This window comes from Neolamprologus brichardi, chromosome 15 (assembly GCF_056152115.1).
Source record: "Neolamprologus brichardi isolate AB-2024 chromosome 15, ASM5615211v1, whole genome shotgun sequence".
Taxonomy (NCBI): Eukaryota; Metazoa; Chordata; class Actinopteri; order Cichliformes; family Cichlidae; genus Neolamprologus; species Neolamprologus brichardi.
In genome coordinates, this window is record NC_142118.1 from 31,245,352 (window position 1) to 31,255,540 (window position 10,189).

Sequence of the window (10,189 nt, forward strand, 5' to 3'; positions counted from 1 at the left end):
GAAGTATGACCTTTGTTCTCATGTAATCTCTTATGAACCCCCGACGGTTTCAGTAACTGGAAGATAATTGAAGACAGATGTAACATCATTCCTTACCCTCCTTACAGAAGGGTTGAACTTTGCTGTGTCACACCAAGACAAACCCTGTTAGTGGAACTGATCACAGACTCAAAGGTATAAAACAACACTGCATAGCTGAGGCAAGCTGAAACTTTCATCTAAAGTTGGTTTGCTCCCACATCTTCAAAGCCTAAAGCATCGATAGCATCATATCAGCATCACAGAGAAGAAGACACTCATGTCGCTTAGTAAGGAACTACAAGGATTAGCCATCTTCCTTTGGCAGACAAGGATATGTGCACAGGTTTGCTAAACTAAACAAGACAACAAATCAAATCAAGTGAAAAATTTGTCACTGTTTAGTGACAAAATTACTGAACACACCATACCACAGGTTGTTCTGTTTTGGTTTTGAGTTCTGTTTGTTGAATTTGCTTTTTGGGTCCAATATCTTGGCTGCCGCACACAGCAACACTTGACACTTATGAGTGTTGATTATGACACATCAAGTTTATTATTCATAAAATCATCTTACTTCAGGTTCTAGTGTATACCACAACATGTTTAAATAGCCTTATTGGAGTGGATCTATTGATTGTACAGTAACTGCCAGGCTGTGTATGGGTTTGTTTGTGTCACTCTCAGGACTGCGCATGCAGTTTGTGTATGCCAATGGGCCTGACAGGCCTCCTCCAGCCTCTCTCTAATAGGTGCTAATTGCATTCCATCCTCGCTGGTCAGTAGCCTGAAGGAATGTGGCTCTTATTATGGTGAAGCTTTGCAGCCTTGGGCCATCAGCACATTCTTCTGAAAGTCATAACATGCTTCATGCACCACAAAGGTGTGAACCAGGCTGCTGAGAAAGCAGCTCCAGGGCAAAGCTTTGTGATTGTATACCAGTCGGGGATGGGAAATTGTGCAGCAATGGAAAAAAAATTTAAAATACCAGTAAGTCTAATAACACAAACTGTCCTACCAGCTTGTGAGATTGCTTGAGTTTGATATTTTTAAGCAGCAAGCTGGTGCAGTTCTAAGAGTTCAGAAACTGTGGCATTCAAATTTGTGATTGTTATAATCTGTTTACTACGCTGATTGTTGTAGAGAGAGAAGACCCAAAAGCAGATACGCAAGGCTGTGATAAACTCAGAGCGAGCTGTTTACTTGGATGAAGGCAAAAAACAAAACAATAAAAACAACCCAGCACTGCCAAAACAAAGGGTTTTCCCCCTCCTTTTCCTTTTAATCAATTGCAGATACAATTATCCGATTGACCCTGGGTGGGGTTTTCATCCTGGGTCAGAGTTCCTGGGGTTAGTAACACTCCACTCTATTGTCAGTTAAGCCGTCTGGCAAGCAGGTCCCTTAGTCCTCTGTACGACTGTCACCATCATCATAATTGAGTCCTTTTTCTTAAATTTGTTTGCCTCACCCTCACCTGCTTTTTCTGCTCCATCCACCGTCACTTGTCTGTAAACCTTAATTGTTTTCCACCACAATAAGCTCTATTTGCTGGACACCAGGCTAACATCCTTTCTCCACTTTGGCAAAGATCCTGAGCCCCGTTATGCTCCCAATTCACCTACACCTTTTATACCCGTTCTTTCCACAATAAAGTTTGTTTAACTGCTAGCTCTATTCCAAGTCTCCCTCTATTTTAGATAGCAAGGAGTAGACGGCTGAGTTTATTAAACTCTAATAACAGCGGTGATGCAAATCTTAAGGCTAGACCGTCCCAGTCACAACCTCGCACTTGCGGCCTTCTTGGTCTTCGGAGGACCCCGGCCCACGTAGACCACAAAGGCCGGGTCTTCCAAAGGATGCAGCCCTTAAATTGAGACACAGGTAATATACAGTGGGGCAAAAAAGTATTTAGTCAGCCACCGATTGTGCAAGTTCCCCCACTTAAAATGATGACAGAGGTCAGTAATTTGCACCAGAGGTACACTTCAACTGTGAGAGACAGAATGTGAAAAAAAAATCCATGAATTCACATGGTAGGATTTGTAAAGAATTTATTCGTAAATCAGGGTGGAAAATAAGTATTTGGTCACCTCAAACAAGGAAAACCTCATCATCTGTATAAAAGACACCTGTCCACAGCCTCAACCAGTCAGACTCCAAACTCCGCCATGGCCAAGACCAAAGAGCTTTCGAAGGACACCAGGAAAAGAATTGTAGACCTGCACCAGACTGGGAAGAGTGAATCTACAATAGGCAAGCAGCTTGGTGTGAAAAAATCAACTGTGGGAGCAATCATCAGAAAATGGAAGACATACAAGACCACTGATAATCTCCCTCGATCTGGGGCTCCACGCAAGATCTCATCCCGTGGGGTCAAAATGATCATGAGAACGGTGAGCAAAGATCCCAGAACCACACGGGGGGACCTGGTGAATGACCTGCAGAGAGCTGGGACCAAAGTAACAAAGGTCACCATCAGTAACACACTACAACGGCAGGGAATCAAATCCCGCAGTGCCAGACTTGTTCCGCTGCTGAAGCCAGTGCATGTCCAGGCCCGTCTGAAGTTTGCCAGAGAGCACATGGATGATACAGCAGAGGATTGGGAGAATGTCATGTGGTCAGATGAAACCAAAGTAGAACTTTTTGGTATAAACTCAACTCGTCGTGTTTGGAGGAAGAAGAATACTGAGTTGCATCCCAAGAACACCATACCTACTGTGAAGCATGGGGGTGGAAACATCATGCTATGGGGCTGTTTTTCTGCCAAGGGGACAGGACGACTGATCCGTGTTAAGGACAGAATGAATGGGGCCAAGTATCGTGAGATTTTGAGCCAAAACCTCCTTCCATCAGTGAGAACTTTGAAGATGAAACGAGGCTGGGTCTTCCAACATGACAATGATCCAAAACACACCGCCCGGGCAACAAAGGAGTGGCTCCGTAAGAAGCATTTGAAAGTCCTGGAGTGGCCTAGCCAGTCTCCAGACCTCAACCCCATAGAAAATCTGTGGCGGGAGTTGAAAGTCCGTGTTGCTCGGCGACAGCCCCAAAACATCACTGCTCTTGAGAAGATCTGCATGGAGGAATGGGCCAAAATACCAGCTACTGTGTGTGCAAACCTGGTAAAGACCTATAGTAAACGTTTGACCTCTGTTATTGCCAACAAAGGTTATGTTACAAAGTATTGAGTTGTATTTTTGTTATTGACCAAATACTTATTTTCCACCCTGATTTACGAATAAATTCTTTACAAATCCTACCATGTGAATTCATGGATTTTTTTTTCACATTCTGTCTCTCACAGTTGAAGTGTACCTCTGGTGCAAATTACTGACCTCTGTCATCATTTTAAGTGGGGGAACTTGCACAATCGGTGGCTGACTAAATACTTTTTTGCCCCACTGTATATACCAGAGAATAATCAGGAGAAGAGACACATGGGTAAAACACGCAGCTGAACTGAATCTAACTAATGAGGGCAAAGGATACAAAACTGAATTTAATTCACATGAGACCTGTCGCAGCAGACCGCCACCCCTCCCTAGGCCTGAGGTTTTTTCTTTTTAAAAGAGAGTTTTTCCTTCAAATGTCACCAAGTGCTTGCTCATGGGGTCTGAATGTTGCGGTTTTCTCTGTTCTACTGTAGGGTTGAATTGGCCTTCTATAAATAAAATTGAACTGAACTGAATTGAGACAAGAGACCATCAAACATAACAGGAAGCATAAACACAGAGACTAAGACACACGAGCTTGACAAAGACTAAAGGCAGAACAACATGGAGGCATGATGGACTAAAGGGAGACACAAAAGGACAAAACTTATTTCAAGAAGAGGTTATGTCTAACGTCTGATTTAGACTTTTAAAGGGAATCTTTGTCGAGCCAATGATGTAACCTATAGTAAGTAGCTGATATTGTTGTGGATATTTATGCTTGAACCCAAACATAAATGCTTGCAACAACACAAATAGAATCAGAATACTTTATTAATCCCTAAGGAAACTATGTGGGTTACAGTTGCTCCAGGACAGTAACAGTAACAGACTAAACTATTTAAATAATACAATATGTTATAGCGTTTACAAATTTAAAAAATAGCACTGATGTATACAAATCACTCAATTATAAATATCAAGAATATTACAGAGTTGCGAATATTACAGGGGTGGAATATATATGATTGCCATTTAACTCTAACCTGTCAATTGTTATTTTACTGGAGCGCATGTGCAAAAAGGGTGTTGCTATTGCAGTGTTTACAGTGTATCAGATGGAGGACTTTCCTGTGTCATTCAGTGGTGCTTTTAGGTAACCTCAGTCTCTCACTGAACATGCTCCTGTGACTAACCAGCACGTCATGGAATGGGTGGGAGGTGTTGTCCAACATTGTCTTTATCTTGGACCACATCCACCTCTCAGACACCACCCTAAGGGAGTCCAGCTCCGTCCCCACAACATTACTGGCCTTGCGGATCAGTTTATTTAGTCTGTTGGCATCTGCGATCCTCAACCTGCTGCCCCACCATTCAAAAGCATAGAAGATGGCACTGGCCACAACACACTCATGGAAAATCCTGAGCATTGTCTGACAGATGTTGAAAGACCTCAGCAGCCTAAGAAAAAAGGGATGACTCTGGCCCTTTCTGTAAAGTGCAGTGGTGTTTTTAACCCAGTCCAAAGGGAGAGGCTAGGATAAATGGTGGAATTTGAAGGAGGAATTTTGGGAATATTTCAGAATATTTCAGGAAGGAGTTGAGACAGATTGTGGATGGTAGAGAAGAATTACCAGATGAAAGGAGAAGTACAGCTGCAGTGGTGAGGGAAATCTTCTTAATACATCTGTGGTCTGAATATCAAGCCAAATGTTCTTCATATACACTTCTTAGAAGTGCAAATCTATTGGCACAAACAGCAGTATAGAAAAATTCAGGCATCCAGCCTGTGCCTTTTTTCCAATTAGAGAGGTCATTATGTTACACTGAAGTGGCAATTTTACATTTTACAAAAACAGTCATTTAGTTTAGGTAATTCTAAACAGGATGGCCAATACAATAGTTAATCTGTTAGCTAATTTTACAGCTAATCTCACAGTTAATCCCGAAGCTAATACATTAGCTAATATTCTAGTTAATCCCATAGCTAATGTATTAGACTTACTAGTTAATGTATTAACTAACAGGAAACGTAAATGCAGTGAGCAAATGGATTTGAATTTGAGTAGAAGAATTATTTTTTATTTTCAGAAATAAATCAGTATTCATAATTTGATTTTTATTTCTATTTACTTCTCTTTTTTAAAATAGAATTTTTAAAGACTAAAGATGTATTTTTAAATTTGGAAAACGATTTTAATTCTTTTTAATGTAACATCCACTTTAGATTTGAATCATTTATTATCAATTCATGTAGAAATATTGATTTATAATCACTCTTTTTATTTTCCATTAATTTAAAAAATAATGACTTGCTTTAGTAATGTCTAATTAAATTTAAAAAATGAATTTGTAAATGAAATTTGCTAATGCACATTTTTTACTTTTATATTCATTATTGAAGTACAAAATTATTATTAATTTGTACATGTGAATCTTCTGGTCCTCCACAGTTTACAGAAAGAGAATGGAAGCCAAGACTTTGCTGAGTGTCTTTGTCAAAAGTTGTTTTTTCCCCCCCAATTTTAACTTCTTCTCTTCCTATAGCAGCACTTATGTGGCAGTATTGTATAGGTGATCACACCTATCATTCAGAACAACACTGCAGTGGCTTCCTGCATGTTAACTGTGGGCCATAAAGTGATCATTTAAGATTTGGTGGACTTTACCTTGTGTACCACAGATTCACTTATAGTAAGATAACTGACAATAAGTGAAAGATAACTGGCCTTTCTAAAACCATAACCATGTCCACATTTTGGTAAGGTTCAGAGTAAGACTGTGTGTTGTGTTTCAGGCTGCCAGCCGCTCCACCTCTCTTCTGTATGCTCTTGGATCTAGATTGATAAGCCCCAAACTACTGTATGAGCAAACTCCAGGAAATGATTGGTGTTAAAATATGCAGAATAATCTTGTGTCATTATCTTGAACAATAATAAGTTCAGTACACAGCCTGGGACAATCCTGGATCCTGTGGTGCTGCTAATTCTGCCTTGTGACAGTGTTACTGTCTGGAAGCCTGGTCCAGGATCTATTTGCAGATGTTCAAGTCTATTCCCAGCACTTGGAGCTTCTCTACCAACTGCTATGACAGGACTGTACTGAATGTCAAGCAGAGATAATTTAGCGGGATACTGGGAACTGTTTCTCTTTTCTAGCTGAGTCAGAGTGAGCTGGAACAAGGTACACATGGCTCTTATGGTCCTGGCATACCTTGGGTTTTATTCCTTTCCCCTTCCTTTTCTCTGTGTCTCCTCATAGTGTATCACTTTCTATAGGTCTGTACAATCTGTGTGTACACACACACACACACACACACACACACACACACATATATATATATATATATATATATATATATATATATATATATATATATATAGATATATATATAGATATATATATAGATATAGATATAGATATATAGATAGATAGATAGATTTATATATATGTATAGATATAAAATTAATCTCACAATTTTCTGTAATTAATCGCGATCATTTGATCAATAGCCTGGTTCCAATTACATTTTTTCAACTTTATATCTAAATTTGTAACTAACATTTCTGCAATATAATGAAGTAAATGCAGAATAAACACAAAGAATGTATGCTTAAATTCAAAGAGAATTTGAATAGTTTTCTTCAGTCTTTTGACACCGGTTCTTACCTGTGTAATACAACTTTTTAAAAAACCTATATACTAATAGGTATCGCATTTCATTTTGCGTGAACAAACAGACTTGAGAAAAAAGGGAAAATATACGCACGTAACATGTCGTGTCATGTTAACAGAAAACTCTGTAAACATTCATCCACTCTCTCTCTCATTCACTCTTGGGGAGGTACTTCAAGTCCTTGAAACGAAGAACCAAAGCTACGTAGATAGAATAGAACAGAATGCCTTTATTGTCACTATACAGTTATTGTCACTATACTGGATCAGGTGAGGAGAAAACAGCCTGTACAGGTAGTGAGTACTGGGTGTGGAGCTGTAGCGGGCCACTGACGAAATGAGCTACTTCTTGAGTTCAGATCGGATTTGCAGAAACCAAGCAGATAGGTATTTCGGAGTTTATCTGTGAATGATTTCCACTATAAATAAACATTTCACTGGTCTAATCTTTTGGATCCACCTCTGTGACACATTACATTTTATGACTAAACTAGAGACATAAAATACAGTGAACTAACATAGCTCGGTCTGTAATTTGTATTATTTTTTTGTTTTTTTGCCATTTTTTCTGCATAAAGCTTTTAACTAACTTCAGTCCTTTTCATAAATATAAAATAGTTATTACTTTTTAATTTTTTAACCCTTTAAACACCAGTTTGTTTGTCCACTGCACTAGCTGTAAGACAACCTCAAATCTCACAATTTTATATAATTGCAGTGCTACTGGAATTTCTTGTATTATTAATAGTCTGGGACATGTAATTGATTCACATCAACATTGATTGTAATGCATTGTTAGTTTTGTGAAGGTAGAGCAAAAACATAAAAACTCCCTCTCAGCTTGGCCACCCCTTTTTACGTTTACGTTTACAAAATGCTATAAAATTAATATATATTAAAAAAAAAAAATTCTACTTTCATTGACTTGATTTTTTAAATTGGCATCAGTGCTGTTCATGAAAATCAAAATTTCATTCAAATTCAGAATTTTAACCCTTTAAATAGATCACATAATCCTAGGAACTCATAGATGGAAAAAACCATAAACCCCTAATTTTTTTCCAAATTATACATGCCATCTGATATATTTTCTAACCATGATGGAGGTTAGATGTATAGCAATAATTAACAGTATCAGTGAGTTTTATGCATCTTTGTTCCTTTGTGCAGTGACAGAAAAAAAAAAAAAAAAACTCTCTCTCAGCTTGTTCGTGGCCAAAAATGGCCATCCCCGTTTACTTTTACAAAATGCTATAAAATTAATATATATTAAGAAAAATTTCCACTTTCATTGACTTGATTTTTTAAATTAGCATCAGTGCTGTTCATGAAAATCAAAATTTCATTCAAATTCAGAATTTTAACCCTTTAAATACCAGTTAAATCACATAATTTTAATGATTTACATAGGAATAAAAGCATTAAATCCCTTTTTTTTCTCTAAATAATACATGCAAACTGATTTATTTTCTAACCATGATGGAGGTTAGATGCATAGCAATAATTAAAAGTATCAATGAGTTTTATGCATCTTTGTTTTTTTGTGCAGTGACAGGAAAAACAAAAAAACTCCCTCTCAGCTTGTTCGTGGCCAAAAATGGCCACCCCCTGTTTATGTTTACAAAATGCTATAAAATTAATATATATTAAAACTTTGTTCTACTTTCATTGACTTCATTTTTTTAAATTAGCACTGGTCCTAGTCATGAAAACCAAAATATAATTCAAATTCAGAAATTATACCCTTTGAATACCAGTCAGATCATGTATTATTACTACGTTTTTCAGAGAAAATAGCAATAAAGTTCATTTTTTAGCATATGAATGATGAAACATAATATTTTTTAATCATCATTGCAGGTCAGTACCAGTACCAGTAACAATGATTTATTTTGCTTCTGTGTGCATCCTCATTAGCAGCAAGATGTACTAACCACAGTAGAGTGGTTTTTGTAGGCACATTTTCTACACTTGGTGCAAGGGGCTGCTGTTCCAATCCTGGAGGTGTGCCTTTTGCACCTTCTTCTCATTTTGTTAGTGGGGTGTGGGTCACATTCTGGTTCAGACTACTGTATCCTGAGATCAATGGCAGAAGTGGCTGAGAATTAAGGAGAAGGGTGTCTTGCAGTTGTTGAGGTCACCAGCATGTGCCCCAGCTCTTCCAGGATCACTCTTCATTTGCTGGTTGTAGAGCACTCCCCCACTTCAGTGAAGTTGTGTCCACGGGACAAAGACATCGTATCCCAAGACATCCAGGAGATTGGAGAAAAGAGCCAGCAGCCATCAGTTAGTTTTCCTTCAACAACTCGAGTTGCCAACATCCTCTCTAAGTTATCCAAGCAATATTTGTGCCTATTGTAGTCCAGGATTGCTTCTTGCTTCCAGGCGTCCTCTATTCCGCATCAATGACTGCTGGTTCCTTGTGTGTTTCTGTCGAAAGAAGCACATTCCTCCATTGCTTTGGCATGTGGGATATCGCCGTGGTAGTTTTGGTGAAGCCAAAGACAGGCAACAAAATCTTCCTCTGTTGCAACTGGAGGAGCTGGGGAGGAAGCTCTGGGTTGTTTCCCCTGTGCCAGTCTTCATCTGAGGAGTTCCACTGCAAAGGTGACCAAAGTAAAGACGTTGTTCTCGGAGCTCCTCCGTCAGTTGGAGTCTGAACCCATGCCATTTTTCACTTCCTGATACTTCCAGTGTTGTCATCCAACATGCTATGTATTGCTTTATCCTGGTGTAGGCTCACATCTCCACTTCATCTATAATCATCCAATCCTCACACCTTCGCCTCCCGTGCAGGTTTGTAAGGGTGCACAGCAGCTAAAAGATCTCCTTTGTTATCCGTTATAAAAATGTCAAAAGTAGATCTCAGGCTGCTAATGCAGGGAACTGCATACAGGGTGACTCCTGGTTTGATACCTGCGGGTACTCGATTGTAGAGCAGTCTCTCTTCAGTAGTGGGACCCACATGGTTTTCCTTTCATGAGGGATCCACTCAGTCACCGGCTCCTCGGTCTCAGAAAATGCTCCTATGTTCTTTTCCATCAGCTGCTTGAGCTCCACCTCCATGCCCCCCAACCCCAATCCTCCCCCAAAAGAAGAGGATTCAGGCACTGGCTAGTACTCTTCATCAGTGGTGATGCAGTCAGCCTCTTTGGAGATTGGCCCCTCATCTTCTGGAGAGGAAGTTTCTTCATCTTGGGCAGATGTCTTTTCTTCAAGGGCAGAGGACTGCTTGCTGTCCTTGCTCTCTGACCAGATCATACAGACAGTGCTTGAAGCAGTGATGACCTTCTTGCCATATAGCCAGAATAAATGATCTGGAAGCTGTTAGGCTTACT